Consider the following 26,169-nt stretch of genomic DNA (forward strand, 5'->3'; position numbering starts at 1 on the left):
TCAGTGATACAGCACTGTGACAGTTACTACAGTAAAAAGTTATCAATTAAACATATGCCACATTAGCATATTTGAGGGCAATTTGCAATGTGAAATGATAGATGAATAAACAGAACACACAAACATTCATGCCCAGATGTGTTTAAATCATTTGAAGTTGGTTGAGCAGTCTGCTCATCTTCATTAGCACTCTTGGGAGTTTGTACTTGTTTCCTCATGCTTGATTAGTTTGAGGGATGGGCTGCAACCTAATTATCATACTGTCCGTTATAGGATAAGATTAGTGTGTCCTAAATAACAGTGCATTAAAAGTAGTGTGTTGCTGGTCTGCTATTTCTAGTGGAGTTTTGATGTATGCATCAGTACACGCTTTTTAATACTAATATGACCCACAACCCCTTGCACAACAGAAGATGAGGCGTTTCTCTTCTGAATTCAGAAGTAGCATGTGCTCTCAGTATTTTTTTCTTCAATAAAACCATTTTACAAATAGGCTATTGTAAATTGAAAAGACTGTGAATTATGGAAGCCAGATTAGACCATGACAAAGAAAAAAAAATGCAGTGTAACATTTTATCGCACATTATGACTTTATTTCTTACAACTGCAAGTTTATATCTCACAATTGGAAATTTATTCTCAGAATTGAGATTTTACATATTGCAATTATTTTTTTCTCACAATTCAGTTTACATATAGCAATTCTGTTTTTTTGTTTTACACCTCAGTTTATATTACACAGTTATGAAAAAAAGTCTGAATTGTGAGAAATAAACTCATAATTGCATGACAAAGTCAGATTTGTAAGATAAAAAGTCAATTGCGTTTATTTATTTATTTTCCAATGGCATAAACAAGGTTCCGTAGTGAATAGGGTATGTTATGGTTTATTAATATACTGAAATATTATCCTAATTATTAATATTATACTATACTATACTATACTATACTATAATATAATATAAAATAATATAATATAATATAATATAATATAATATAATATAATATAATATAATATAATATAATATAATATAATATAGATAGCAAAAAATTGATACTACCACAGTTTGCTATGGGACAATACTATAACTGAAGCTTACGTTCTACTGAGATTTTAGTGGTAGTACATCATTACTGCCATTATTGTCCATTATTGTCATACAACCTTGTCACTGTGCATGTGGTATCTAGTTACTATCTTGGAAATAAAAATGGCATTTATGCATTTATGTAGTTTTGTGTAAAAAAAAAAAATAAAATATCTTGACAGTCAAGAAGGAGAGGTTTACATTTGTAGCTGACAGTTCTTCCAGTTAATCCATTACACTGGAAACTGAAGGTCAAGTCAAGTGCATTGTGTGCTACAACACTCTATGCAGTAAGATTTGTAATATACTGCACAATTTGATCAAACAGAATTGGTCATAAGGGAATTTTATGCTTACTTAAACGACAACAAAATCACATTACCTACAATATACAAATTGCATACCACAAAAATAGCAGTTTTTAGTATGTCATTCTAAACAAAGCTGTAGTCTTGTTTTTTTTAGTTTTTTTTTTTTTTTTTATATAAATCAGGTGACTGATCATTCATCATAGGTATATGCAGGTCTGTTTATGTGTGAGCATGAATAGGAATGTGAGATTAGGTGAGGTGAGACGTACGGTGTGTGTGTGCGAAAGAGAGAGAGAGAGAGAGAGAATCCAGCGTGAGGATGTAAATGGTGTGTGGAGCAGTTATCTGGGACACAGAGAGCTCTAGATGATCTCTGAGTGCCACTCAGCACATTAAACACCGCGGTAAGCGTCTGCTCTCCTGTCTGCACTCTCGCTCTCGTCTCCAGATGAGCTCGGAGTCAGGTTTGAGCTCTTCACCTTCAGATGTTTCCGATACACAAAGCCGCAGGGCTGACTGATATAAAGCTTCATTCGGTGCTCACAGGACTCCGCCACCAGCCTGGAAAATGTGCCCTGAATTATTTAGTTGTCCTTTAATGCCTTTGTGATCCACACAGATCTCTTCTTCTCTCATTCTCTCTCTTTTTTTTCTCACACAATGTTTTTTCTCTCCAGAGGGTGACCCCAGCCTGGACGGGCATGAGCGTCTGTGTGTGTGATTGGATGGATTTTTGAGGTGTGTATGATGATAAATTTATCTCAGACATGCAGGCCTATGAATGACACAGGCTCACTGGATTAAATTCATCCACATTTATGGACTCCATATGAAATAATATCACTAAAGCCCCATTTTTTGGATCTCTTTGAGGTTTTTCATATTTCCTTCTGTAGATATGTATGACAGAAGTAAAATATGAGTGTGTCTGGGTGCTTTCTTTGAAAAGACAGTGTCTGAAGACAAAATCAGACAATAACGCTAAAGAAATATTACAAAATATGATAATAAAAATCTGATAAAAGTATGAAAATTCCCCCCCCCCCCAAAACACAGTGATGCCAGCAAATAAAGTTTCAGTATTGTTTTTGCCTTTGTTGATTTCATTGTATTTGCATTGACCACTTTTCCGCCAAAATGGTGGAAAACGAAATCTGCGAATCTCTTTAAGATTTAATCCTCATTTAAAATGTTCTGTTTGTTAATTGAAGTCTAAAAGCCTAGTTATCTAAAACACTATTAATGTCTATAACTATAAAGTTTTAATAGTCATTCTAAAATAGTAAAGATAATGACACAGAGGGAAGATATTGTTGGAATCACTTTCAGATTTTTTTTTTTTTTAAATGAAAAAAAAGAAAAGAAAATGACAACCAACCATTATCCATCAAAAACCACTTGGCACTTGATGTGAAATCTGTGTTTAAAGGCACTGTTTTTTAATTATCGATCGCAAGTGCGAATCAAATTTGCCTGTTTAAATATCAAATGGCACATAAATTTCCATTACATTAAAAAATCCAAACGCAGAAAGAGGAATTTCAGAAGACCACTCTGTGAACAGCTGTGTATCAGGATGTCTCTCTATGGGGGTGTGGGCCGCAGACAGGGCTGAGGAAATGAGAACACTACCTGGGCCAGATCTCACCTGTGTCCAGGCCTGACACCTCTCTACAGGACTCTCTGCCTTTCCTCCCACATTCTGTCCATCCTGCTCTGCCGTGAGCCACACACACACATACACACCTTTGCTCTCTGCTCTTGAGTGCATGGTCAGCACTTTATTATTTGGCAGTTAGATGTGATCAAGATCATCATGTCCTTCTGCTGCTATAGTGTGTGTGTGTGTGTGTGTGTGTGTGTGTGTGTGTGTGTGTGTGTGTGTGAGTGTGAGTGAGTGTGTGTGCCAGTGTTAACTGAAGTCTGTTTTTATATGTCCTCAGTATATTAGCATTGCGAGCTCCATTTCATTTAACACTTATTGAAGCGTGTATGTATAATACGTTCTAAAAGCTAATCACTGTGCCTTTTAATACATATTTTAATGTCTAATATTTTTTCTCATTACACAGCACTCTGGAATATATGATGGTGATTAGTCAATCATGACATTCTATGTTCAAATATAATTGTATAATGGCAGCTAAACTGTAAAATTGACTGTTGTCACATTGGTTGTGCAAGTTTAATGTCTCTCGCATCACTTAGCGCTTTCTTTTTAAACACAAATCAATTTAACATCCATTTATTTAGTTATGTGTTTTATATAGTTTAAAAATGGCAATGGAAATCAGTATTGTGTGAAAGTTATTGGATTACTGGAGCTGACAGTGTCAGTATGTGATTTTATGTTAACACATATTTTTAAATTTTGTCAACATTTTAGAAACTTTATATTTTAACATTTATTCCAGTGAAATTTCTCACACATTAGACTTAAACTGTTAGATCATTGAAGTAAAAAAAATAAGTTTTTACTGACAAATAGAGCTGAACTTAATATTCATTTAATGATACACTGAATCACTTATAAGGCAGAATTCTTTTAAAATTAGTTTTTGCTAAAATGACTGAACTGCTCTCAAAAAAAACAAAAACAATTATTGACTTTTACAGAAAAAGGCAGACAGAGAAAGAAATTTAAAGTCAGTATATTTCTCAGTCAGATATTGTGTGTATGCATTAAATGTTTGCCTGCTGACTTGTCAGTCAGTAATTAACTCCACATGTTGTGTGGTTTGAAGAGGGCATGGGTTATCATAGTGACAGCAGTAGCAACTGGGGGCAGTGACAGCTCTGCATGGCAAGGGATTATGGGAAATGGGGTTCACAAGTGAGGTCAGTGATTGATGGCTAAATGCAGGTCCCGTAGGATGGCCGGACGGTTGCTACTGGATACTGGTGGTGTCTCGGCTCCAGGCAAGGACAGAAGGGCAGATTGAAAGGCATTACACACGGATCTCTTTCACACTGTCTCTCTCTCTCTGTCTCTCACCTTCTGCTTTCCCCTGGCAACAGACACAATTAATTAAACTCATAGTATCAAGCATATATTTGTGTTTGTTAGTATAGATGTTTTTAGTTTTACTGTACACTGATTTTCAATCCAGCTGCAGCTTAAGTCAAACCCACCTATATACAAGCCGAATTCTGGAAATGTTGAGACGTTTTTTTTAAATTTGAATAAAATGAAAACTAAAAGAATTTCAAATCACATAAGCCAATATTTTATTCACAATAGAGCATAGATAACATAACAAATGTTTAATATGATAATTTTTTACAAATGTATGCACAAAATGAGCTCATTTCAAAATTGATGCCTGCTACAGGTCTCAAAATAGTTGGCACGGGGCATGTTTACCATGTTCTAGCATCTCCTCTTCTTTTCAGAACAGTTTAAAGAGGTCTGGGCATCGAGGTTATGAGTTTCTGGAGTTTTGGTGGAATTTGGTCCCATTCTTGTCTGATATAGGTTTCCAGCTGCTGAAGAGTTTGTGGTCGTCTTTAACATATTTTTAGTTTAATGATGCATCAAATGTTCTCTATAGGTGAAAGATCAGGCCCCGTATTTATCAAGCTTCTCAAAGTGCCATTTTAGTCTTAAGTGCTGAGAAATCATGAAATTTACTAACTTAAGTATAAAAGCAAGTTGTCAAATTTCTTAAAGCTAAGAATCACTCTTACTCTCAGTTATTTAATACAGCTCGAGAGGTCTCTCAAGTGATTAGGAGTTGCCAGCAGGGGCTTGCGATGGCGCTGAGGAGACAGAGACATGCGCAAATCTCTCAGGAGAGGAAGAATGTTCTTGAAATGTTTGGCGACGAGCACTTAATCAAACGGTTACATTTCCTCAGTTATTCAAAACGAGCAAAGGACATTACATTACCAAAGAACATCATAACTGACTTCAGTCTAGCGCGAGTATTATGCGATCTACACTGTATGATAAATAAATCTCTTACCCCTTATTTACACTGGACGCGTCTGCGGCGCATAACAGCTCCAGCGGCTGCTTCACAAAAGAAGCACATAGTCTATTTTTGATGGATAATAATAATCGTCTCGCTGTCGTCAAAGGCATCAGCAAAAGGTGATATATTTGACTATATTTGACTATCGTCTATACACTATACTATCATCTCGGCACCCTAGATTGAGTTATGATGATGCTTCGTTTCCTTGCCATAATGTATTCTCTTGAAAATTCTTTATTGTTAAATGTGTGTTGAATGTAAACTCCTATTAGGATAGTTATGATGTTCTTTGCTCGTTTGGAATAACTGAGGAAATGTAACCGTTTGATTAACCATTTGTTTCAAGAAAATTCTTCCTCTCCTGAAAGATTTGCGCACATCTCTGTCTCCTCAGCACCATCACAAGCCCCTACTGGCAACTCCTAACCACTTGAGAGACCTCTCGAGCTGTCTTAAATAACTGGGAGAGTAAGAGTGATTCTTAGCTTTAAGAAATTTGATAACTTACTTTTATACTTAAGTTTGTAGGAGTAAATTTCATGAATTCTCAACACTTAAGACTAGACTGCAGTATGTGGTTTTGCATTGTCCTGCTGAAACACACAAGGCCTTCCTTGAAATATATGTCGTCTGGAGGGGAGCATATGCTGCTCTAAAACCTTTATAAACCTTTCAGTGTATATAAAGTATGTACACCCATGCCATCAGAGATGCTGAACTTTTGAACTGAACACTGATAACACGCTGGAAGGACACAGCGTCCGTTATTTCCAACAAGAATGTGGATAAAAGTATAAATTTTATCAGTTTTAACATATGTTATGTTCTCTATGTTCTATTGTGAATAAAATATTGGCTCATGTTATTTGAAAGTCTTTTATTCATTTTATTTCAATTTAAAAAAAACATTTCTGGAATTCGGTTTTAGTAACTGTCTTTGTGACAGTCACTGATTCGTTTTCTTGCTCAATTCATTCAAAAACTTGGATTCATATAATAAGGAAACACTGCTGTGTGTTGCTCTGAGATTCTCAACAGTTCTGCTGCAGCTTTGTTCGGAAATATTTTCGTTTGCAAAACTGAGTAAAATAGAGTCTAATATTGAGTCCAAAGTGTAACACAATATTAACTTATATATCACAGTTGTGTTTGTGTATCTTTCTGTTTTTGTTTACTTAAATATGTGTTGTTTATGTTCATGCATCTTGTTGTTGTTTACGCATGTTTTTACACTTCTTGGTATCAGCATATGAATATTTAAGCAGTTGAGCTTAAGCTTAGCGTGTTGTGATGGGTTATTATATGTTGAATCTAACTAATTAGAGGCGTCTGTCGTCACCTAATGAAGGATAACCTGCCACACATAAGAGATTAAGTAAGTTTAAAGGCAATGCACATCTTCATTTAAGAGTGACTGAAATGCTAATTTGTTGGAATCATCTTGACCTGCTGCAGGAGAACTAGAGCAAACAATTATTGGACAAAAAATTATATTGCACATATGATGCTTCAAACATACTTTGCATGCATATGTATTTTAACAAATAGACATTTTGATGCTTTGTGAAGTAAAAATGTGTAAAAGTGCCATTCTAAATGCAACGCAGCATTTTCAAGGCTGTCACAAGGGGTGCTATAGCAGGTATTAGAATAGACTAGACTTTCTTTTCTCAGTTTTCACATTCAGGTGTGCGTTTCCCAAAAACATTGTTGTATGGTTCAATCATTCAGTGTTTCCTGAAACCAAAGTTTAAATGAACATTCACAAACAGAATCACAAACTTACATGGTTGGAACTAGAGCTGTCAACTTGTGGTTAGAAGCATATTTTCTTGTTAGTAAGACGTGGACTTTAATCTTGCTGTTGGACACAATAAGGAAGCTAACATGCAGTACGAACTATATCTTCAATTCAAATTAAATATATATTAATTTCACACACACACACACACACACATATATATTAGCATATATATATATATATATATATATTGGGGAAGTCGTGGCCTAATGGTTAGAGAGTCGGACTCGTAATCCAAAGGTTGCCGGTTCGAGTCTCGGGATTGTAGGTGGGGGGAGTGAATGTCCAGCGCTCTCTCCACACTCAATACCACGACTGAGGTGCCCTTGAGCCCTTGAACCCTAACTGCACGAATTCCGAGTATGGGTCACCATACTTGGCAGTATTTCACTTCACTTCATATCCTTAATACATGGGATTTTTGAAGAGAAAGCATGTGCATTAATGCCGAAGCCCAGAAATATGATGTAAGAGGGAACCTGTTATGATTTAAACATCTAAAAAAAAACTAAATTACAAGGAACAAAAAATAATCAAGTAGCCATCAGATGCCACATTCATTACAGCACTGGAAATATCAAATCAGTGAATTAGCAGAAGTTATTACTCCACAACCTTCATGTGACGCCATTAAGGACCATCCTGTATTATTGAACCAACATGGTTCAAACAACAGAGATGTAACCATGTTCAGGAACAGTCGTGACTAGCTAGTTTCTACTACGATGCATCATACTTTGGCAGTTAAGCAGGGAGTTCATCTCCCTGCTTAACTGCCAAAGTATGATGCATCGTAGTTAGAGTGGTTAGAATGGTTAGAGTCCGACTCTCTAACCATTAGGCCACGACTTCCCCAATATATATATATGCTAATATATATGTGTGTGTGTGTGTGTGTGTGTGTGCATGTTTATGTGGTTTATGAGGACACAAATTTGTATAATGACATGGGTATGACAGAGGTATTACAATATGAAGGTGTTTTATGAGGACACTGCCTATGTCCCCGTAATTCAAAAGGCTTAAAAAACATATGCTTTATGAGCAGAGTGCATTTCCCAAAATGCATTGTTGGCTAACTATGGTCGTTAGTTCCATTGAACTCTACTGGTAATGATGGAACATATGACAGTTGTTGCTTTTGGGAAATGCTTTCTTAGGTAGTTAGGTAACAGGCATTTACATATAGTAACTCTATCATTCCCAAGTACTGAAGATTGTTGCTGCTTAGTAGTGCCAAAATGCATGTTAAGCATGCACAATTCCAAACTTGCAAAGTGCTGGCCATGCATTTGTATCCGTGTGCTTGCATAAAGTACTTTTCTGGCCTAAGTGATTGTAAACAGTAGCAGTCTCATTATAGCGTGCTTACAAAAGTCACTGAACCTGTTGTCTATTCATCTGAAGCAATCTGTAGGTAGTTAAATGCAAAAACAAAACCCCAAAATATAATTTTCTATGACATGAACTCTGGAAAAAGCAGAGAGGATAATGGATAAAGGAATAGATGCATTTACATTTACATTACATTAAGGGCTTTTAGCAGATTCTCTTATTCAAACAATAGTGTTTTGTTATTTATTTATTTTGCATGTGTTGTTTTATTGACTTACCTTTGATCAAAACCAAAGTATGTTGATAGTTTTCACTGAATAAAATATTAAGATACAGAGATTTGCTTCTGCCGCTTAGTAGCAAGTACACAAGACCTTTATGAGGTCACATAAATTCACATATCACATATCGAAATCACATATTTAAAACGGTCATTAGATGCAAAATTCACTTTACAAGCTGTTTAAACATAAATGTGTGTTGGAAGTGTGTGTACACATCCATCCTATAATGATAAAAATCCACCCAGTGTTTTTTTTTTTTTAAATCCCTATTTTAAAATCCCCTTTCTCAAATCAGGATGTTCTGAGACTCCTGTCAGAATGACGTAGTTCTGCACAGGCCGCTCCCACGATAGTTGATTGACAAGACCTTCTTGCCTTAGACCCGCCCAGAGTGAGCTGTCATCAGTCTGCCATTGTGTCGTCTCCGGTGCAAGGAAGACAAAAATGTCTCCTATTAATCGATTGAGGTGTTTTGTTGTTGGATATAGTTATGAATATAGCAGTCATCATTTACTCCCAACATCTGAGCAGCTGAAGACGCAGAGGATTAATGTTACTTTCATTTTGAAGGGAATGCTCCGATCCCGATCTGCCTAAATGCGTTCATGTTCACGCGAATCATTTGTGATCCAGCGTCATCTACAGAAGTGAGTATAAGGGTTCTTATAAACCTTTGCAAATCTACTGTCCTAATATTGTGCTATAGTTAGCAAGTTTTGCGGCTGAAGTTTACAGTCTGCTCGTTACTCCACGAAAGAGAGGGGTGGGGCAAGCAGAGCTCATTAGCATTTAAAGCAACATGGACTAAAAAACAGCTAGCTGAAAACAGAGCTGATTTTGACAGGGTAAAAAAGGTGTTTTTTAAACTACCAATGAGAAATTATGTTATAGAATTTTCATTAAGACTCTAAAGAATCATATCAACTTGTGGAAAATGCATCCAATGACCCTTTTAAGCTAAGCTTTTTTTTATGGTTCATGAAAAATTAATCACTGTCATCTGAGATTTCAGTATTGAGATAAAGGTTAGGATTGTGTTTTGTTGTTGTTGTTGTTGTTTTTCAGTAATATAACAGCACACCATGATTTTGCTGTTTGCTTCGTCATCGGAAAGAGAATTTGGACCCAGAAATGTGACATGTGACTTAACAAGCGGATAGGCTTATTAACACACAAAAGCAAATAAATGAAGTCTGACTCTGGTCCTCCTTTAAATTTTATGACAGCATTTTAAATAGACTCTGTAAAAATTAAACAATTACTGCTGCATTAACAGAATGTTAAAATAGTAATATTAACAGCTATTAGTGGAGGGTTAATCGATCCTGTACTTCTGTCTGTCTGTATTTCTCTCTTCCACTGGTGAGAGTTTCTTCACTTCTAGAGGTGTTATTTCTCACTACATGAGGACACTGTCTGACAAGCCCCCCCCGCCCCCCCCCCCCACCCCCCCCCCCCACACACACACACACACACACACACACAGAGAGCAATTTTAAGAATTGCTGATATTTCAACAAGGATTATAAGCTTTTTTTTAGTTTTTAACTTTACAGTCCTTGTCTAATGATTATTCAGTCAGAACTATTTGACCAACTAATTTATAAAAGTACTTAAATATTTGAATGAACCAGAGCCTCTGCTTGAATTTACAGGGGCCGGGATGAAACTGATTGTGTCAAGTGTCCTGCGGGCTTCACATGAGGAGCGCTATTTGTATTTTGCACCCAGTTGCATGCACTTCAAATCAGCTGCTTTTGAAGGGTTTTTTTGTTTGTTTTTTGGCGGGGGTTTTCCAGGTAGTACACTGCAAGGCACTAGGTTTACAACTCACTAGGTTTTGGAACAGTGCCATATTTAGCTCTGTGCCACAATCAGACACATTCACAAGGGAAATGGCAATAACTGAAATGAAGCAAGGACAGTCTTATGAAATACACTTTAGTTTCCTTTAGTTATAAATTAAAGTAAGTGACCATTATAAGCCATAAGCTGCTGCCATCCCAACTGGTTCCACTAAACTAGTAGCCCGGATCTTGCGAATTGCCACAAAAACAAGTATGACTGCAGTCTTCCATGTGAGAGCTACACATTAATGCAAGAAACCCAATCAGCTCTAGATGCTAATGTGCCACCAGCTGCTCCTCTTTTGGCATAATGGATTGGATTTGGGAAAACGATCCAATAGTATTTTGGTAATTTGTCAGTTAGCAGACACTATTTGCACTAATTACATGGATGGTCCCTCTAGAGCAGCCTGGGGTTAAGTGTCCTACTCAAGGATACAGTGATGATATGGTTTCTTGGTATCTCAGTTCCGGTTCACGGGTTCAAACCAATGGGGTCTATAATGCCCATAGAAAGCTATCCATTAGTGTTCCCATTAATTTCAAAAGCAATTGCTCAGCTGGTTCAAAAATCGCAGGAAGTACACAACCTGCTTGTTGCCATCTTTTCTCATGAGTGCTCCGTTCTGCTGCCAGGTTGTTCTGAGCCATAAATGCCATGTGACTAATTAGTCACTGGAAAATTAAGTCATGCCAACACTGATTGGCTGATGGCACGACAAAAATCAGTCAGTTTAGAGAAGACAGCACCATCCAGGTTACATATATTTCCAGGCCTTAATGTGTCGGTAAAGCAACTGCCATTGAAATTGTTGGGAATGCTAATGGATAGCTATCTCCAGCCATATTAACCTTGCTTTTGTTTAAACATGTATCTTTTGGGCATGTCAGGTCATCCTGAGAAAAAAATAAAAAAGCCATTCATACTGGTAAAATCAATAAGCAATCCAGCTCACTTTAGGTTGCATTCAATATTTTTATTCTATCTAAAACTATTAAAAAGCAACAATGACGGAAGGAAGATATTAATTTGCTAAAATTCATGTTTTTTGGAAAAAAAGTGACTAGTTTCTGTATTTTTGTTTTGAAATTGATTTTAGATGTTGGCTTTATAGCTAAAGGCGTCAGTTATGACATTTTGCCGCCAGATAGATCTAAATGTTTATGTTTGTGATGCTTTTTACCCTTTAACCTAAACATAGATATAAACATAAAGAAATGCAACCCACACAGTGATTAAATCTAACACCAGGCCCTCAGGTGAGAATAATTAAAGGCAATTCAGTCAAGCATGACAGCATGTTTGCCAGGGGAGGTTTCATTCAAAGGGCACAAAAACAACAGCTCAAAACAAGACAGGGAAAAAAGGGAAATCTATATTATAATAAAGTTAATGTACCATTTCAGTCCATCTGAATAATGTCTATAAATGAAACAATATGTCAAACTTTGATGTATTTCTTTCAACCCCATTCTCATCCATACAGTACAGTATACAGTACATTCACGTTTAATATACTGTCCTCCACAATGCTTACATTTAGTAATTACTCTGAAAATCTTAAAAAAAATGTAGATAACATTTTATAACCCTTAAATCAAAATATCGAAGTTAACAGTACCATAATCTCAACCTCAAATAATGCGTACACGTATGAACTTCAGTTTACTTACTATTCTAAAGGCTTTCAGTAATACAGTAATGCATCTCAAATGCATCTTTCCATTATGATACATTTAGATCCTTTTTTTCCAAACTACCAAACTTTGTAGGTGAATTGAAATTGCATTTGGGTTCAAATTCATAGACCCTGTTCCCAGCATTCACTGGGACATGAATTATTAATTTGGTTGCACTATTTGGTCATTCTTGCTTTGTGATGTCAGAATGTGTTTGTTCCTCTACTTGATTAACCATTAGTAGACTGTTTATTGACTTGCACTTCATTTTTATGGTCTCCTTTAGACATTTAGTTACTATTAGTAACACTGCAAATACATGTAAGCTCACTAGAATATTAATAGACTGTCATGTTATGGTTAGGGTTAGTAGAATTAGTTACCATGTACTTGCAAAGTTACTTATAGTCAATAGAATGTCTGTCGAAGGACCATCAAAATGAAGTGTTAGTAGATATTAAGCAGACAGTCTACTAATATTTTGATGAGAGATCATTGACATAGTTGCTGAGTTACTTATGGAGAACAGATTGTATAAAGGGGACCATCAAAATAAAGTTACCATTTACAGTCTATGTTGTGTCATGAGTGTTTATGAACAGCAAATTTTATACATAAAGGGAACAATTTGCATTGCATTTCTGGGAGAAAAGCATCATTACTTTGATATATTTTGCCAATGCCTTTCTATTGTTGTGATATAATCTTTTTCGAATAAACCTGTCCCTACAGTAAATGGCACATGGAAACTCACCCTGTCTAAGTGGGTGGTTCTTGGCCAGAACAAGCTGCAATGATTCCATTTGCTTGATTGTATATTGCACAGATAATGCTGAGGTATCATCTCCACAGGGAGAGGTTGGATAGTACAGTGTGCATGTTCTAGTTAAAAGTTTTTTACAGGGAACCTGTAATTTATGACTTTGAGAACGCACTGGAATGCACTTTGAAGGCAAGACTTTATTCTGTCAAAGGTCTTGCAGCGAAAGCGATTCTAGTTTTGCATTTTAAATTTACTTTTAAAATTGTCATAATATTGCTGCATTTGTCCACAAAAATATCAATCACATCAGACTATTTTTAAGCTTAATGCATCTCCTGCTTGCTGATTCTTGAACACAGCTAATGAGAAACAAGACTTGCACTGATTGTCATGACAATGAAACAGAACCAAAGCCATCAACTTTGGCAGATGAGGCGTGCATATTTTAATATGTTTAAGCATCATTGCATTTGACAAGGCCACCTTAACTTAGCAGTATTAAGAGGCTTTAAATAAACCTACTAGATGAACTGTAAATCAGCATCGTTATCAGCAGCCTGACTTGTGTCCCACTCCACATGGCCATCTGCAGATGGGATGTCCCAAACAAACAAACAGATCACTTTTGTACTCTGAAAAAACCTATTTAATTTATTTTAGTTTTTCAACCACTTCCTCCAGTTTTGGTTTTAGTTATCTATTTTTAAATTATTTTCTTTTCTTTTTTTTGTATGCAATGATATAATAACTAAAGCGATTTTTATGTAAGGCTGATGTCGGTTTCCTGTCAGGATGATAAATAAATTCCGGCCAGGCGCTTTCAGATGGAACATTTCCCCTGCGCCGATCAGGGAATGTCAATGTCTGCAAGATTCTGTGTCCTCCAGCTGGATTTGACACCACACTTCCCTGGCAAAGAAATGCAGGAGGATAATTGTGTTAAAGGAAGAGCCACGTTGATGGACAGGTCTAATGTTTTTCTGTTTGCATCTGCATTGAATTGGCTCTTGACTGCTCTCAAAAGCAGATTTGTTAGGGTCACCTCAGAAAACCTCACTAAGACCCAGGAGGAGCATTTCCCAACGTTTCCCAAGTGTTTTCACTCCTGCACATTATTTTCAGCTCATTTAACTGGAATAGGATGATAGCATAGCCTGAAAAGAGAGGATTCATGCTCTGCTGAACAAAGTTTCCTTAAAAGAATATATTAATAGTAACACTTTATTTTCCGTTAAATCTGGGTAGAGAGATGGGCAGAAGAAGGTTTGCTATGATACCATACAACTATTTAAATGAATATGATCAATTTATATTGCTGTATAAATATGGCAAACATTGGTCCTACGTTTTGGCTCAGTATTCCAGTGCAAAAACCTGCATCTTATTTAATAACCAGCCGCAAGATAATTTAACCAGGCACAAAATAGCATTACATGTGAGCATTTCAAGTCATTGTCATTCTCTTCAGTGCAAACAAGCCGCCTTTCTATGTAAATTAGACAGATATATTGTGCCCTATTTACAAAACTTGCTTGGCACAAATTAACATAACAGAAAAGAATAGTCATTTAAAAGGGTTGTTTGTGTACATGGCAGCAGAAATGCATCAAATGATCAAGTGATGGAGAATAGTGTTAGAACTAGGTATGCAGTGAAGTTCAGTGCACTTTTGCTGTTTTAACGAACTGATTCAATTGTCTGGACGATAGAGATGGAGTGATGCTGTAAAGTACGTCAGACATTGGTAGTCTGCCGTGTCCTCCACAACAGGAATTAAAAATGCTATTAGTCATCAATAAAACTGAAAGTGCCATCAGAAAATTTTGCATTAAAAAAAGCCTGTTTCTTTAAGACAATAAAGATTTCTTTGCACTTTGAAGTAAATTTAATGACATTAATCTGTATTTTAATCAAGATTAATCTGTAATTGTTCATCTAAGGTACTGTACAGTCCACCATTTCTTTTGTTTTTCTCCATTTTTAATTCCATTCACTGTTTGCCTTTAATACAATTTTGTTGTTTTTGTCATTTAACCTGAAAATTGCAAAGTATGTTTAGATAAGTTTTTGGATAATTTTTTTTTTTTTTTTTGGGGGGGGGGGGGGGACAACCCAAATTCCAGATTTATTTATTGATTTTTTTATAAAATAAAAACTAAATGACTTTCAAATCACATGAGCCAATATTTTATTCACAATAGAACATAGATAACATAGCACATGTTTTAAACTGAGAAATTTGATGTTGGAATTGGTCCCATTCTTGCTGCTGAAGTGTTTGTGGTCATCTTTGATGTATTTTTTGTTTAATGATGCGCCAAATGTTCTCTATAGGTGAACGATCTGGACTGCAGGCAGGCCAATTCAGCACCTGGACTCTTCTACTACGAAGCCATGCTGTTGTAATAGCTGCAGTATGTGGTTTTGCATTGTCCTGCTGAAATATACAAGGCCTTCCCTGATTTAGACGTTGTCTGGAGGGGAGCATATGCTGCTCTAAAACCTTTATATACCATTTTAAATGAGCCTTGGCCCACAGGACATGACGGTACTTCTGGACCATGTTCACATATGGCTTCCTTTTTGCATGATAGAGCTTTAGTTGGCATCTGCAGATGGCACGGCTGATTGTGTTTACGGACAGTGGTTTCTGGAAGTATTCCTGGGTCCATTTAGTAATGGCAATGACAGAATCATGCTGATGAGTGATGCAGTGTCGTCTGAGGGCCCGAAGACCACGGGCATCCAACAAAGGTCTTCAGTCTTGTCCCTTAGGCACAGAGATTTCTCCACTTTCTCTGAATCTTTTGATGATGTTATGCACTGTAGATGATGAGATTTGCAAAGCCTTTGCAATTTGATGTTTATAAAGTATTCCACAAACTTTTTACGCACTTTCACAGATTGGAGAGCCTCTGCCCATCTTTACTTCTGAGAGATTCTACCTCTCTAAGACATCCTTTTATAGCTAATCATGTTACAGACCTGATGTCAGTTAAATTAATTAGTTGCTAGATGTTCTCCCAGCTGAATCTTTTCAAAATGTTTTGCTCTTTAAGCCCTTTGTTGCCCCGTGCCAACTTTTTTAAGACCTGTAGCAGGCATCAAATTTGAAATGAGCTCATTTAGAGGATAAAAGTGTAGAATTCCTCCATTTAAACATTTGTTATGTTCTATATGTTCTATTGTGAATAAAATATTGGCTCATGTGATTTGAAAGTCTTTTAGTTTTCATTTTATTCAAATTTAAAAAACGTCCCAACATTTCCGTAATTCGGGTTGTAGGTAGAGGCACTTTATTTATTTATTTTTTTATTTTTTTATTTATTTATTCCTTCCTTCCTTCCCAACAGGCCTAGGCAGTTTTAAAAAATCTAAATAGTCCATGTACTCTCTCAGTTAATAGATCAGAAAAGCTGCATTCAAAATAGTTATAAAAGCAATCAAAAAGTTGTTTAAAAAGTTTTGATGGAATATTTTGTAAAGTGTGTAAATAAATAAATACATAAAGTGTGATTGTAATGCACAGCTGTGAATGTAGTATTATTAGTTGCACTGAATTTATTTTATTCTAATTTTATTGGAAAAAGTCCAAGTCCAAGACCTTTTTTTACTACTGTATTACAGCAATCATTTTTTTAGAGAATGAAAATTTGAGGGAGATGTTTCCTAAGGACATGCATCTCTGTCTGACTGTCAGTCAATTATCATTAAACTAAATAAAGCATCTCCATGTGGCGCCGGTTAAAAGCCATTATCAAAGTATAAACATGGTCACATAATTATTCACATGGATAATTACATGAATATTAAACTGTTATGATAATATGGTTATAATTAGCCAATCCCCAGTCCTCATTTGGCAGTAGATATTCTGCTGGCTGTTTATAGCGAGAATGAAAGGACCGTGTCCCGCTGTGTGATCAGGTACGGAGATCACTCAGGCGGATCCCACATCTGACAAACACACATCAACAAGAATTAGATACTTTGTGTTATGTTTTGATGACTGATAATGACAGTTATGCCCTTGCAGCATGTTTCTTGTGAGGGTTTTCCTTTGTCCTTGAACAGTTTTTAACATTGTCTTTCTTTTTTCTTACTGAAATCTAAAAATAAAATTTTATTTTGCAAACTTGATATTTGATACATGATATTTGTCTACAAATTAATTCTGTGCTGATGTATTCAGTTATTCATCAGAATCATAGAAGTCATAATGCACAGATGGGTGATTAAACACTGATAGCGGCTAACAAGTTAGACTGGTGTTAGAATGTGTCTGTGTGACATTGACATTGAAACTGATGCTAACAAACACAAACTATATATACATACAGTATATTTACCATAGATGCCATTTTTCCTGGACAAAAACAGATGTAAAACAATTTTAGGAAAATAAGAAATACACTGAATGAGCAGTGAAGTTTATGCTCTGGAGATTAGCATAACGTACAGGCAGAGACAGCAGAGAGAGTATAAAGGAACAATGTTTTATGTCTCTGTGGAATAACATAAAGGAACCGACTCTTCAAACAGAAAACTAGGAGAGGACACAGAATCTAACAGTGACCTTTTCCTATAAGAACCAAGCAACTATATGCTATACTGTTCTCAAGGTACATTTCAAATATATAATAAAAATACTGAAGGACAAAAGATCTGTTGAAATTATGTGCTATAGATACAAGCCACAAAATGCAACTAAATGAACAAAACAGATACAGGTGGTGAGGTGGACACATTATCTAATTGCAATTTGTAATTCCCTTAAGACATTAGATCTCCTAGAAATGTAATGTGCTAAATCAACAATGAACTGACGTGAACTGAACAATTGACTGTTTACTATTGTCTTACAACTATGCTAAGTAAGTGTAAAACAATATAATGCAATTAAAATTGTAAACCTGTACAGTATTATGTAAACAAATATGTGCAGTGTGCTGAAGAACGTGTGTCCTATCATCTCTGTTACTCTGGTCAGTCATGATGCATATATATATATATATATATATATATATGTATGTATGTATGTGTGTGTGTGTATGCGTGTGTGTGTGTGTGTGTGTGTGTGTGTGTGTGTGTGTGTGTGTGTGTGTGTGTGTGTGTATATATAGATACACATAATTTATTATATAATTTATATAATTTTGTGTGTGTATATATATATGTATGTGTATGTGTGTGTGTGCGTGTGTATATATACGTGTGTGCATGTTTATGTGGTTTATGAGGACACAAATTTGTATAATGACATGGGTATGACAGAGGTATTACAATATTAAGGTGGTTTATGAGGACACTGCCTATGTCCCCGTAATTCAAAAGGCTTAAAAAACATACTAAATGGTGTTTTTTTGAAAATCTTAAAATGCACAAAGTCTCCTGTGAGGGCTAAGTTTAGGTGTAGGGTTGGTGTAGGGCAATAGCACACACAGTTTGTTCAGTATAAAAACCATTACGCCTATGGAGAGTCCCCATAAACCACAAAAACCAATTTGTGTGTGTGTGTGTGTGAAAACTATCACATAATTCTAATTAAAGTATAGTATCTTGTAACACTTGTGTCTGTGACAGGGTTGACAAAAATACCAAAACATGAGGTAGAAAAATTGTCATAAAATTATAAATTACATAGCCTGAGATGGGACGATACAATTACTTGTCATTTGAGGTGTCTTCATTTCATGGATATTTAAAAAATGTTGATTAAGGTTATTTTGTTTTTTACATTTTTCCAAGTGGAAAATGCACTGTTTTGTGGAATGACCCAATGGCCAATCAGAGGCATTTCAATTAGTCACCACTGAAAACATAAAATTTTTATTCAGTCTTGTAAAGTCTTGATTTTTTTTTCATACATAAAAACAATAAACAAATTCATAAACAATCATAAAATATTGTGTTGTCTGTGTAGTCAGAATATGACATGCAGTTTCCCCAAACACAAAAATGTTCTATATGTATTCTATTAATGGACATTAGTAACAATCATTAATGCAATATCCACAGCAAAAAAATAAAAAAATAAAAAAAATTATAATAATGATTTCAAACCTAACACGTAATGAGTTCCTGTTTTTATACACTTTAGGTAGGCTGTTTATATTATGTAATTGTTGTGTAATACATGCATGCCACCTTTGAGCAGCATTAAACAATATTGTGTAAATAAATATGAATTCCATATCAGATGCAGCTTGTTCTGCCTTTGCGGTGTAAATATATTGATAGCATTACATTGGTAACAGTCTAGTATTTTGACTGAGTTAAGTGATTAGTTAAATGTAAGATATGGCATGGCAATTAATTATTACAATTGCCCCTGCAAAGGTAAAGAATGTCTATAGAAATCGATTCCAGAGGGCAAATATATCCACAAAGTAAAAAAGGTAATTTCAGATAATGAGAGAGAGAGAAACCAACTCCATACACTGCTATTTGGCTCAGCTGGAACTCCATTCAGGGACCTTCTTGCTGTGAAGCAATAGTGCTACCCAATGAGCCACTGAGGCAAGATACTGCAGGACAAACAGAACCTGTCCAGCATTATTGGAGTGCACTGAGCTCAGGTGGTGATTCAGAAATGTGGTAAAGAGCTATCATCTCACATACACAATGACAGCAGCACTTTTCCTATTTATTTATTATTGTGTGCAGAGCTGCAGGAAATAGAGCTTTAACCAACATCTATTCCTCCCATTAAGTCATATTGTATCCCTCGCTCACATTCATCTCTGCCTCGGAGATGGAACTATAAAGAGATAGGGAAAGTGTTCTTTATCTTTTCCATAGCAGAGTAAAGTCTGACAGCTTTCCTCTCTCACTATAAAATGATTTCCCATTATAGGAGTTTTTTTCTTTTCTTTTTTCACTCTGGTGAGTTGAGTTCATTCCCACTGCTGGCAAAGGTAGAACATGTCTGGCATCCCTCCGGCCTCCAGATGGCAACACACACATGCCAGATACCCCTGTTCCCTGACATGCAGGAACAGGGGCTGCCATCCAGTATGTGCCCTGTGCCAGGTATGTCATGCTTTCCCTTTCTGTCTGTTTTCCTCTCTTTTCACGTTACCATGGTAATAATGGCCGGTCCAGGAGGGTTGAAGCACCGTCAAAGTCTGATGCCCGGCGCATTGAGTTGTTCTGATGGAGGACAGATCATTTGCATATGCTGTTCATCTCGCTGTAGTCTTCAGCCAGAACTTGATCTCTGCAGGAGAGCTGGAGCAGACAGAGTGTTGCATAGTCACATAAAATGATGTTCACCCTCAATGATCCAATAGCAGCCTTTGAATTCAAGAGCAGAAGTTGTGTTGAAAAACTGAATTTCAATTTATCCTGTTAATGTTGATTGCAACTTATTTTGCTTTATTTTCATAACGCTTCTTAAAATAGTAATTTAGGGTCTGTTCCTTGCAATTATATGGATTCTGAACATTTGGATAAAATTGATTCCTTTTGTGATTATACGTTGAGTTTTTGGGTTATTTAATGCTTCTATTGTCAGTCACACAGTCAGTATTTCAATATTGTACCTTTGCATGCTGTCAGTATATCAATATTGTAATATCTCAGTGTTGTGCAAACGTAAGTAAATGTTGGTAGAACCAAACTAAGTAAAATACATATGAATACTCAAGAGACCATGCTGCATATTCATATAATGTTCTCTCTCTTAAAATATAAATGAGCTTAAAATTTAACCATCATGTGTCTAAAGAATTTAAATTTGTCAGTAAAACATGATGTTCGTCAGGTAAAACTATTCTCGCTCTCTGACTCATCTCTCTGCATCGTAACACTAGCATTCATATTTAAAAGATTAAATCAAGTCCTGCCCTATGTTATACTCTGTTGAATATAGTGTAATTTAAAAAAATCCATAACATTTTGGAATTTAAACGTTGTATATTTAAGGATATTCATTATTAATAATAAAATTATTACATGTCAACTAATTCTCATTAATTTGCAACTACATGTCTACAAGCTCTCAGTGGGGTAGGTTTAGGGTTAGTAGAATAAGTTGACATACTTGCAAAGTTTCTCATAATCTGTATGTTAGCAAGTTAGCAGTAAGCTAGATATTAAACATACAGTCTAATAATACTTTAATGACTGCTAGTTGACATGTAGTTGCAAAGTTACTTACTGTTAGTAGAAAGTCTAAAGTGGACTATCTTAATAAAGTGTTACCGTTTCTTTTACGCATATGTGAGGGTCTGAGTACAGTGTGCTTAATGCAAATTTTGTCACCAGAATAGAATGCTCACTCTGTATGCACACCATCCAATTGTTGTATCCTCACATTCTACATGTATGTACACAGGACGCATTCAACATGTATGTACACAGGACGCATATGTGCATTGACATCCGCAAGGTGGCAACACAGACCCGGGCCGTTGTTTCACAGTAGAAAACTAAACTAAAGAGACGGAACAAACACAAAATACTGCAGCGGAGACTGCAACAACAACAGATGCCCACACTGGCAAGTGCTTGTGTGAGAGGGTTATGAGATAGCAGCAACTTTAGATTAAAAGAGTACAAAGACATTTTTGTCAGACATAACTTCTGGAGAAAAATAATGCAGACACTAGACAAAAATGAAATTTTCTAGAGCGCACGTGTCAAGCGCCTGCATTCATGTACACCTCAAATGGTCTATAATTTTGACCTTAAGCATTCAATTTCAAACTGTAGCTCATTCTGCTTGTGCTACGATGATGATAATGTCACAGAGACCTAGGGGTTGGGTAGCAACCACCCAAAACACCCTAGCAACTGCATAGCAGCATGCTAATAACTGCTCAGAGTCTGAACATTGTAGCAATCAAAACGAAACATCCTGACAACACTCTAGTTCACGTTCTTGCTGTTTCAAAGCTAATTTTAGGTAGGAAAATAACTAACAAAAAGACCTTACTGACATAATTTGCCTCAGTACTACTCGGTTCAAAAATCACCAACTTGCACACTCACACACACAGTTGCACAAAAATACATACACACTTTCAGCAGGCATGAAACAGTTTCATCACGGCCTATTCTTGCAGTCTTAGCATGAGCCACAGTCACGTATTATAGGACTACTCAGCCTCTCAGAATGGAGCGAATGAGAGAGGTTGGAAGAGAAAGGGTGCTGCTGAGGTAACCCAGCTACCAAGCCAGGCATCCCTGATCTTGAAGCTTTTAAAGCTGAAGATGTGAATTATGCATGCAGTGTAGACCCAATGCATGCTGACTGGCCTCATTCCTGCTTTTCTATTTTATAAGGGACGCTGCAGGGCAAACTGACCTCCTTCACATCAAAACTACATGAAAGTCTGCTTATACAGGCCAAACGTTCTAATATTGCATTATGTTTCATACAACTATTTGAATATCTTCAATTGAAAATATTTGAAATACATTAAAGAGGTAAATGAGATCAAATGATGGTTCAGTTCCTTTAAAATTTATATTTGTAATTGACCAAGCCACCTCTTAAAATTGTTATTGATCAATCCCAACTTAAGGTAGCAACTGTTGCTATGTCTGCCATATTGTTAGACAAGCTTTTGCTCTTTTCCAATCTATACTATGACATTCTATGTGTTTGGAAAGTTTAAACAGAATATTAATTATTCAAAATATCAGGTTATCCAAAAAAAAAAAAAACACTGTCAATCTTCGACACCTATAACAATTCCACAAAGAGAATACATGCAGTGTTTTTGTTTTTCTCTTTTCCAAACTATAACATAAATCTTGAGAGGTGTATGTTTAATTAAACCATGCGTCGCCCTTAATTCCCAAATTGCTTATGGTTCATTATGAAAGACAGGTCAGGTTTATTTCAATAACACATATCATTCAGTTAAAAATATCTAGAGGTATTGTATGGAAGAATATTCAGGACTTTTTTCAAAAGGAATTGCAAATTGTATTTTCAATTGTGTTTTCCACATGTGGGTGCATAAATTGTGACAATCCAAATGCAATTGCAAATCTTGCATTATCGTTTGCATTTTCTCTTTTGCGAACGCACAGTGACTGCCACATTTCCAATGAAAAAGCAAAGTCCATTTGCAACTGTATTTCCCATGTCTTACGAGCTATGAGCCTGTCGTATTTAAATAGCAATATTAATTACCACATTTGCCTTTTCACTTTCTCTGCGTCGTGCATGTAACCTGCCAAAACTCAAATGGAATCGCAATTCAATTCTTTTGAAATATATATTTAATTCAGTACTGTAAAGCATTCAGTATTGTCTGTCACTTTTGATATAGTATATTATTTCCAATATCATTTGTCTCTTTAGTCGAGTTAATAGGAATTTTTACTCTCAATGATTTTTAATAAATAGTTTTTTCCATCTCTTGTGTGGTGGATTTTTGCTGAGTTGAGCCCAGTTAATGATCAGAGACGTTAGCTTTGCCAAGTTCATTATTTTTTACTTTGGAACGGCTGTTCAGATAATGCAGAGCGTTGCCTTTTCATAATTCTATCATCTGTCTACACTGCTTGCTTGTAGAGCTTTTTTTTATAAAGACACATTAAACATAGCTAATGTTCAGGATGCTAACGTTCGATTCTGAGCTTGACATTAAACAATATCTTGATGATGTAATTAGGTCTGATTGAGCAAATGCTGATGATGCCGTTATGATGAACCAACATGAACAGGAAAGTTATACAATGCTCCATTTAAAAAAAAGGTACTTAACAGCAAAGAAACATCAAATCATACATGAGTAGGAGGAAGGGGAAATTCAGACATTCCGAGCAGCAATACTGCTGAACAAACGTCTACCTTCACTCTCGTTCTGTCTCTCCTCCCTCTCTATTCCCTCACATTTCCTCTCCTCTCAATCAATCTACTCTCTTCTCCTCCCATCAGCACATTGCAGCACATTTCTCAGTCCATTTCAGAAACGTCAAAACAATCAGATCACAGACAGGCAAGAGACCTCGCTCTCACTCACTGCTGTTTTACACAGCACTACTACTCATCCTCACAGCACAGCAAGACAAACTCAAAGGCTCCATGAATTCATATGAATGTGTGTGTGTGTGTGTGTATGTGTGTGTGTTAAGCTCAAAGATAGTCATGCCTGCCAGGACAGTGCAATCTTCAACTGAGTTTGTGTTTCTTTTATCAGTTTATAAGCATTTCATTTTGCTTTGATTCCACACATTTGTTTTCTCCACGTGTGTGGGTTTATATGCATAAATGTGTGAATCAGCATTGATACATATATGCATTCATTTGTATACAGTATGTGCAAAAGCATGTGTGTGTTTGTGTGTCTTTGAAGAGAGAATCCTGCAGCGTCATTGTCTTAGCAGGTCGATAAATCTGTGATCTGATGATTCATTCAGAACAATAAGACATTCAGAGCAGAACCATAAGCATGAGTGAAACACATGGCTCCATTAGACTGGAACAGAGAGAACCGAATCATTTTATCAACAAGATTATCGAACAGACCTGAGAAAAATGGATTTTGGCTTTATTTTTTGCAGATGCAACTCAAAACGACACAAAAATGAAATTGTATAATAAAAAATAAAAAAAGGCGTAAAAGCAAAAAAAAAAAAAAAAAAAGCAACAGCAAGGCCACAAAAGACTGAAATTTCAAGTTTCCCCCCATTTTTCAAATTTGATATGCCCTTCCATACTTTCCTGTAGCCCAAGCAATAGAGCAGGGCACAAACAACAAGGCTTCGGTTTGATTTCTAGGGATGCATGAGCTATTTTTAAAGAATACCTTGAATGAAATTCAAGGCATTTTGGATACAAGTGTCTGTCAAATACTTAAATGTAAATATTCAAGCTTGCTATGAAATCTCACAGGAGAACCATTTATTTATTTATTTTTATTCAAATCAGACCTAAAAAAACACAGCACATCTTGATGTGTCACATTCGAATGCACATGAATGCAAATGATAAATAAAAACTAATGCAAAAGGGAAGTTTTCATTAACTCATCCCTTTTTTTAATAGCTGTAATAGTTGCATCACTGTAATGAACCACTGCTGGGTCCAAAATGGCATAGGTAGTATCTGAGTAGGCACTATATTTAATGAAGAATTGTTAATAACAGGATGTGTGCATGTGGTATGAATGTATGCCAAGTCATGTTGGCTTTTTCATGTGACTGATGGTGTCACACTTTGAATCATAAGCGTAAATAGTACTGTAGGTCAACTGGGTTCTTTTCACATATTGTTTTTCAAATACACTCCAAGACAGTTTTTGCAAAAAATATGGCATAAAGTAGCCTGTTAATATGAAGGAACTTTCTGTATTGATTTTTCTCAGGTATTTTACTCATATTTTGAATTATGCATTTCAGTGTGTTGTGTTTTACGGTTGAATGAAATGTCCAGGGGTTGAAGGGAACATTTTCCATGTCTCCACTTATTGTTATTTATTTTTCTTACAGTGTAGGCCTACTAAAGTTACATCTCCATTTGTTTGGATTTTATATTGCACTTTCAGGTTCCTGTGTCCTCTCATAGTTTGTAAGTCCCTTTTTAGTCCTTAAGTTTCATTGGTTCCCTTAATTAGTTCCTCAGGTGTTTCTGCTTTTCTTGTTACCTTCCCTGTGTGTTTGTGAGTATGTGTAAATGTGTATGTCTTGTAAGTATATAGCCCTATGTCTCGGTCAGTCTTTGTCAATCATTGTCTTGTTGGTAAGCTATTGCATTCCCATTCCCTGTGTGGGTTATCTTTATTTGTGATTTTTGAATTTGGATCTTCGTCCCTACATCGACAACAACAATACATTATAGCAGGGTTCCTCAAATCTTTCCCTGGAGGGCCAATCTGCTGCAGAGTTTATAGCTCCAACCCTGATCAAACTCACCTACCTGTGATTTTCTAATGATCTTGAAGACTCTGATTAGCATGTTCAGGTGTGTTTGATTAGGGTTAGAGTTAAACTCTGCAGGAGTGGGCCAGATTTGAGGATGCCTGCTTCATGGGGAACTTCACAACTCATTAATAATCATTAATCATTAAGCAGTATTTTGGAGTTTATTGAGACAAAAGTCGTAGTTTATAGTTTGCTAATAGT

This window comes from Barbus barbus (assembly GCF_936440315.1).
Source record: "Barbus barbus genome assembly, chromosome: 23".
NCBI classification, from domain to species: Eukaryota; Metazoa; Chordata; class Actinopteri; order Cypriniformes; family Cyprinidae; genus Barbus; species Barbus barbus.